Genomic DNA, 8,558 nt, shown 5'->3' with positions numbered 1-8,558 from the left:
ATGTCATATACTTGACATAGAGGGGCATTGTGTCAATGGGATTAACATTGTTTTTGATGACATTTTGAGTATTGCAGTTCTAAGTTATACATCATGCCATTTCTTTTTGATTTTAAAAAAGTTTTTGGTCTTTCAACTGGTGATTTTTTTTTTTTAATATGTTGGGTGTGTTTTGAGATGGGGGAGAGGACGGTAAGGTTCTACCTTTTATTTTAGAATAACTATCATTCATAACTTTACAGCCAAAATACAGAAGTTCGTTTTGTAGACTTTTTTATCAACCTATTCCCTCCATGGAAACTATCATTAATCATAGTCATCAACAAGGATTACTAGGACCAAAATACCATGATAGTTACTCTTATCTGCTCTTGGGAAGGTTGTTGTTTTATGCTTGTTAAGGACAGACACATTTATAGATTTGTGTGTGAGTCTATGGCTTTCTGAAAAGTTTGAGTTCTGGCCCAAGCTGTATGTCTAAGAGCTTCAGTGTCATGGTGTCGATAGACAAGGGTTGTGGTGGTTTTGGGGTCACCCTTGTTTTTTTAGGAAAGTAACTTTTTAATCTAAATTCTCATCTCATATCTCTGTTTCACTTTGGCTTCCTCTCTGTCCCCATAAACAAAACTCCTACCAGGCTTGAACTCCAGCTTGGTTTTAGGAATCACAGCCAGCTTTTTTCATAAGCAACACTGCAGACACTTAATGAAAGAATTTAAGCTGAGAAATTTAGTACTCTTGAATTAGGACATCCTGGGATTTGTCCCTATTCAACACGCTTCTTAATTTAAAAGCTAAAAAATTGATAAATGTCACCTCCAAATGCACATACTAAATTCAGAATATAAAAATAGCTGCCTAAGTATAACACACACAAGTACAGTATGAATGGGTTGATGTTCCTTCAGCAGTTTAACCTGTCAGTATCTCACGCTGAGGGTTTGTCATTGTTGTGATAGCATTTTAGGTTTGAAACTGACTTTCCTGTAGTTCTGGACTTATCAGCCATCCTTTGCCCATCTTCCTTCCTGTGTATGTAAAGGAACCTGCAAGACCCCTTGGTCAGTCGAAGCATGATCCACCAAAGCTTAGCAGTGAAGGAAGAATCTGTGCCTTGGGGAGGGACAGCCAGGTTTTATGGCAAACATTTGTTCCCAAGACTCCCCTTGCGCTTAGGGATTTCTTAGTATGGTATTGTCACCACGTTCATCCCCATCAGACATTCCTCCTCCACTAATTCTCAGGACCAAGAGTGGACTTAATTCTCCTCTCCTTAATTCTCCAAAGCACAGTGTGGCTGTGACCAAACTGTAACTTTTAAATAAATTTTTAGGTACCAAAAACTTGGGGTAACAAAAGAGAAATAAATACTAAGAGTTACATAAAAACAAATGATCTGGTTTGCAAGATTCATCTCTCTGCCTTGTTTCTGCCTCATTGGGAGAAAAACTTCTTTCTACCGCCTGGTGGTGACCTCTGGCCAGGTCCCCAAGAGAGAAGACTGTTCCCTTCCCACCTATCTCAGGATCTCTCTTTCCAGTCAGAGACCTTTTTCTCTTGGATGACAGATACTGTCAAAGTCCATGCTTAATTCTATGGCCTCTAAAAGATCAGAATGAACCTGGCTTGGCCCAGAAGCCTTATGAGACCTACAGGAGGGTGAGGTGTATTTATGTCTGGGCAGTGTAGGAAAGTCAGGACCAAATCCCAAATGCTTTCTTATAATAATGATTATGACCCTTTTTATGTTTACAGCATAATTGCCAGTATTAGAATTTTTGTCAGTACACTTGAAAGAAATGGAAAATTAGCAAGTCAACAATCTTTATAGAACTTCCATGATATAACAGCTCTTATTGGCCACTAAGAGTTGGACACGACTGAGCTACTAACACACACATTGGTTGTGTTTTATCACTTCTCTTGAACAATGTGTTGATTTGACTTATTCTCTTCAAGCTTCTAAGGGCAAAGTTCTTCCTTGTTCCAGTGAATCTTTTTTTGTTTGTTTTGGTTTGATGTTACCACTGCCTTATGTCCAATCCTAGCAAGTTATCCTCCATCCTAAAGGAAATCAGTCCTGGGTGTTCATTTGAAGGACTGATGCTGAAGCTGAAACTCCAATATTTTGGCCACCTGATGCAAAGAGCTGACTCATTTGAAGACCCTGATGCTGGGAAAGATTGAAGGCGGGAGGAAAAAGGGATGACAGAGGGTTGAGATGGCAGGATGGCATCACCGACTCAATGGACATGAGTTTGAGTAAACTCTGGGAGTTGGTGATGGACAGGGAGGCCTGGTGTGTTGCAATCCATGGGGTTGCAAAGAGTTGGAGACAACTGAGCAAGTTATCCATTTGTTCTACATCATGTTGCTTCTGTCCATCTAATGGACATCATAATAATAGCCTTCATACTTGGATGTAGCCAAAATAAAATTTTCACATCGTTTAAAATATATTAGTACACTTATGAAGCTTTCTCTGACATACCAAAGTGCCATAGGACCCTCTTTGACAATAACTTTAGTACATTATTAGGGTATTTGAACAAGATCAGAATTTTCATAGTGCATGTTTTTGGCTAATCTTATTATATAAGCTTGCCTTTAGTGTGCATGTGATAGGTATGTAAAAGATATTTGCATTTAAATTTCCTACTTGTATGTGAATTCAGGTATACGTGTATGTTTTAAATAAGAAATATGGCAAGGAATGTTGGCTCACATACAAAGATCTATAGATGACTTTCTCAGCATGGGCCCTTGGGTTTTGTGGTGCTGTGACTACCTCAAAACAAAGGGAAATGTTTTGCTATGAATTTCCTGTTCCTGGAAGACTACATGGTTGAAAAAATGTCTTCTTTCCTCTTGAGAACTATTCATGTGCCAAAGTAAGAAGAAGCCCTTGAAAGGATTACTCAGTCTTCCCGCCACATTTTCTCCTCACCCCCAAAGTCTAATAATTTTAAAAAAGAAATGGAAGAGCACTTGTCACTAAACTGCTTAACACTTTAAAATAGCCAGATGCAGTGCATGGATCTCTGTCAGCTTTGGACTCACACCAACCATGAAAATGCTCTGTCTTTTTTTAAGGAAATAAATTGCATACATATCTCAAAAAGTATTCCAAAAAGTGGTTTCCTTTTTGCTTTGTCTGAACTACTCACATGTAAGTTTTAACCATGCTCTGAATCCATAAGCATTTTCTTTAGCTTGCCTAACTTCACCACCTTCTCTGCATATTCACCCAAGTGACTGCACTATGTCAGTTGGTTGCTAAGAGGTCAAGATCCCTGAAGAAGACAGGAAGAGACATTGAGATAGGTTATGAAATGCCCGCCCCCCCCCCCCCTTTTTTTTTCTTTAAATAAATGAAGAGATCAAAACTCAAAGAGATTGACTGGCTTCTGGAAGCCACAAACCAGTGGGTAATGGACTAGGACCCAGACTTCCGTGGTTGATTTTAAGTTAGTAACTGCTGCAGCTTTGGTGAAGCCCCTTGAATACTGCTAGGAGTTCTATACATGTAAGGTGTCCATGGAAGGTTGATGAAATTGTCGTTGTGCTCAATCCTTTATTGAAAGTACAGAATCCACTAAAAGTTTGTCTACCTCTAATAAATACTTGAGGGTAAAGAGGACCCCTTTCTTTTAGCCAGCCTTCAGCTATCTCTTCTGAAATGACTGAGAAAATACAATTCATTATTATTTAAAGTTTTCAGAATTTAAAGCTTGTGAAATCTAGCCGTGAACACATAATTGTTACAGAATCACAACTTCAAAATAAGCATTTATTTTGAAAACAACAAATACTTATAAGAACAGTTTTGTCTAAAATCAGCAGTTTAGAAAATTATTTCATTAAAATGTCTTTATCTTCCAGGTTCAGCATCTAATTTGACAAAGAAAAGAAAATACAATGTTTATGACACCTGACTGTGGAACATTCTTAGGCTTGTTGATTTGTGATGGTTTTCATTCACATTCATCTTAATTTTTATTCTTTCTTTAAATTTGGGCTGCAATTGTTTGATATTGTGATTATACAAAAGTAACAAAATGATCCACTCTCCTAATTCTGTGATTAGCCTTCATGTTCCATTGTTCTATTGAATCTCTCACTTACCTTTTGCCCTTTCTCCCAGTACATCCAGATGACTGAGGTTTACATATGTGTCATTTTCTCAATAACGTCAGAAACCCTCCAGGAATAGAGGCAGTATAGCAGTGCCCCCTTCTTTATGGTAGAGATCCTGGAAAAGCACCATTTGCACTGGGTAGGTTACCTCTGGAGAAGGCAATGGCACCCCACTCCAGTACTCTTGCCTGGAGAATCCCATGGGCAGAGGAGCCTGGTTGGCTGCAGTCCATGGGGTCGCAAAGAGTCGGACACGACTGAGTGACTTCACTTTCACTTTTCACTTTCATGCATTGGAGAAGGAAATGGCAACCCACTCCAGTGTTCTTGTCTGGAGAATCCCAGGAACGGGGGAGCCTGGTGGGCTTCTGTCTGTGGGGTCACACAGAGTTGGACACGACTTTAGCGACTTAGCAGCAGCAGCAGGTTACCTCTCAGTTCAGTTCAGTCGCTCGTCGTGTCTGACTCTCTGCGACCCCATGAATCGCAGCACGCCAGGCCTCCCTGTCCATCACCAACTCCCGGAGTTCACTCAGACTCACGTCCATCGAGTCAGTGATGCCATCCAGCTATCTCATCCTCTGTCGTCCCCTTCTCCTCCTGCCCACAATCCCTCCCAGCATCAGAGTCTTTTCCAATGAGTCAACTCTTCGCATGACGTGGCCAAAGTACTGGAGTTTCAGCTTTAGCATCATTCCTTCCAAGGAAATCCCAGGGCTGATCTCCTTCAGAATGAACTGGTTAGATCTCCTTGCAGTCCAAGGGACTCTCAAGAGTCTTCTCCAACACCACAGTTCAAAGCATCAATTCTTTGGTGCTCAGCCTTCTTCACAGTGCAACTCTCACATCCGTACATGACCATAGGAAAAACCATAGCCTTGACTAGATGGACCTTTGTTGGCAAAGTAATGTCTCTGCTTTTGAATACACTATCTAGGTTGGTCATAACTTTCCTTCCAAGGAGTAAGTGTCTTAATTTCATGGCTGCAATCACAATCTGCAGTGATTTTGGAGCCCAAAAAAATAAAGTCTGATACTGTTTCCACTATTTCCCCATCTATTTCCCATGAAGTGATGGGACTGGACGCCATGATCTTCATTTTCTGAAGGTTGAGCTTTAAGCCAACTTTTTCACTCTCCACTTTCACTTTCATCAAGAGGCTTTTGAGTTCCTCTTCACTTTCTGCCATAAGGGTGGTGTCATCTGCATATCTGAGGTTATTAATATTTCTCCCAGCAATCTTGATTCCAGCTTGTGTTTCTTCCAGTCCAGCGTTTCTCATGATGTACTCTGCATAGAAGTTAAATAAGCAGGGTGACAATATACAGCCTTGACGTACTCCTTTTCCTATCTGGAACCAGTCTGTTGTTCCATGTCCAGTTCTAACTGTTGCTTCCTGACCTGCATACAGATTTCTCAAGAGGCAGGTCAGGTGGTCTGGTATTCCCATCTCTTTCAGAATTTTTCACAGTTTATTGTGATCCACACAGTCAAAGGCTTTGGCATAGTCAATAAAACATAAATAGATGTTTTTCTGGAACTCTCTTGCTTTTTCCATGATCCAGCAGATGTTGGCAATTTGATCTCTGGTTCCTCTGCCTTTTCTAAAACCAACCTGAATATCAGGAAGTTCATGGTTCACGTATTGCTGAAGCCTGGCTTGGAGAATTTTGAGCATTACTTTACTAGCATGTGAGATGAGTGCGATTGTGTGGTAGTTTGAGCATTCTTTGGCATTGCCTTTCTTTGGGATTGAAATGAAAACTGACCTTTTCCAGTCCTGTGGCCACTGCTGAGGTTTCCCTATTTGCTGGCATATTGAGCACAGCACTTTCACAACATCATCTTTGAGGATTTGAAATAGCTCAACTGGAATTCCATCACCTCCACTAGCTTTGTTCATAGTGATGCTTTCTAAGGCCCACTTGACTTCACATTCCAGGATGTCTGGCTCTAGATGAGTGATTACACCATCGTGATTATCTGGGTCATGAAGATCTTTTTTGTATAGTTCTTCTGTGTATTCTTGACACATCTTCTTAATATCTTCTGCTTCTGTTAGGTCCATACCATTTCTGTCCTTTATCGAGCCTATATTTGCATGAAATGCTCCTTTGGTATCTCTAATTTTCTTGAAGAGATCTCTAGTCTTTCCCATTCTGTTGTTTTCCTCTATTTCTTTGCATTGATCGCTGAGGAAGGCTTTCTTATCTCTTCTTGCTATTCTTTGGAACTCTGCATTCAGATGCTTATATCTTTCTTTTTCTCCTTTGCTTTTCACTTCTCTTCTTTTCACAGCTATTTGTAAGGCCTCCCCAGACAGCCATTTTGCTTTTCTGCATTTCTTTTCCATGGGAATGGTCTTGATCCCTGTCTCCTGTACAATGTCATGAACCTCATTCCATAGTTGATAAGGCACTCTATCAGATCTCAGCCCTTAAATCTATTTCTCACTTCCACTGTATAATCATAAGGGATTTGATTTAGGTCTTACCTGAATGGTCTAGTGGTTTGTCCTACTTTCTTCAATTTCAGTCTGAATTTGGTAATAAGGAGTTCATGGTCTGAGCCACAGTCAGCTCCTGGTCTTGTTCTTGTTGACTGTATAGAGCTTCTCCATCTTTGGCTGCAAAGAATATAATCAGTCTGATTTCGGTGTTGACCATCTGGTGATGTCCATGTGTAGAGTCTTCTCTTGTGTTGTTGGAAAAGGGTCTTTGCTATGACCAGTGCATTTTCTTGGCAAAACTCTATTAGCCTTTGCCCTGCTTCATTCCGTATTCCAAGGCCAAATTTGCCTGTTACTCCAGGTGTTTCTTGACTTCCTACTTTTGCATTCCAGTCCCCTATAATGAAAAGGACATCTTTTTGGGGTGTTAGTTCTAAAAGGTCTTGTAGGTCTTCAGAGAACTGTAAAACTTCAGCTTCTTCAGCGTTACTGGTTGGGGCATAGACTTGGATTACTGTGATATTGAATGGTTTGCCTTGGAAATGAACAGAGATCATTCTGTCGTTTTTGAGATTGCATCCAAGTACTGCATTTCGGACTCTCTTGTTGACCATGATGACTACTCCATTTCTTCTGAGGGATTCCTGTCTGCAGTAGTAGATATAATGGTCATCAGAGTTAAATTCACCCATTCCAGTCCATTTCAGTTCGCTGATTCCTAGAATATCGACATTCACTCTTGCCATCTCTTGTTTGACCACTTCCAATTTGCCTTGATTCATGGACCTGACATTCCAGGTTCCTATGCAATATTGCTCTTTACAGCATCGGACCTTGCTTCTATCACCAGTCACATCCGCAGCTGGGTATTGTTTTTGCTTTGGCTCCATCCTTTCATCTTTCTGGAGTTATTTCTCCACTGATCTCCAGTAGCATATTGGGCACCTACTGACCTGGGGAGTTTCTCTTTCAGTATCCTATCATTTTGCCTAGCGTCATTTAAAGAATGTTTGCTATGGTATCTATAAGTCCATGTAAACGTGAACCATGATATTTGATTTTAATTTGTTTGGCAGCCAGATTGCCTCAGTTCCTTGTCCCAGGCTAATTTTCAGGGCTTCTTTATGGAATCTAATCCAGGATTATGCTCAGTCATTTGAGACTGCTATGAAGCAGGGTCAGGCTGCCTGCTGTCTGGGTGAGAGTAATTTGTTTATTGAATAGCTGGAACTCAGTGGAGTTTATTCTTCTGTTGTTGTCTGAAAACATACTCTTGGATCTCCCTTCCCCATGCATGGTTTTCCAGCCATTTTCAGGTGCAGTATATTAAGGTCCACTCATATCTTCTCCCTTCCCTCCTAATAACCCTAACCCGCAGCTTCTAGGAAGCTTAGGTTTTCCCTGGAGAGAGGACAAGTGTGGTCTTTTCTTTCATTTTTCTCTTTTTCATTTCTCGTCAGTTGTTGCCTATGGTTCTCTCTTCCTTCTTTGCACATAGCCAGGGAAGAGGGATTAGGGACCAGGTGGAAATGTCTCTTATCTGTCAGTGTTATGATCTTGTCTCTGTACCCTTGATTTTCTTCCAGAAACCTTTACCCTCTGGCTGACTTACTGTGACCCTTAACAGTATACTCACAGCTGGCCTCTCCTTGCAGCCTGCTTAGTCTTGAAATCTAACCTACACTCCAACCTACAATCAGCTTCTGGACCACTGTCAGCACCTGCCTTCAGAGAAAATTCTCTTTCATATATGTGTTCTCACTTGCTACTTTGGTTTCAAATCAATAGGTTTGTTGTTTTAGTTTGACTTTGTTTTTCCACCCTAGGTGCTTTCCCTCATTTGATTTGAGTCTAGCAGTGTACTTAAAATTTTGTTTCATGCCAGATATAGTTATTGTAGGGTCTCCTACCATACTAAGTCTACTATACCAGGGAAGCAGAAATTAGACCTTTGAGTTTGGGAAGTTTTGC

The sequence above is a fragment of the Bos javanicus genome, chromosome 17 (genome assembly GCF_032452875.1).
Source record: "Bos javanicus breed banteng chromosome 17, ARS-OSU_banteng_1.0, whole genome shotgun sequence".
NCBI lineage: Eukaryota > Metazoa > Chordata > Mammalia > Artiodactyla > Bovidae > Bos > Bos javanicus.
This window is presented reverse-complemented; position numbering follows the sequence as displayed.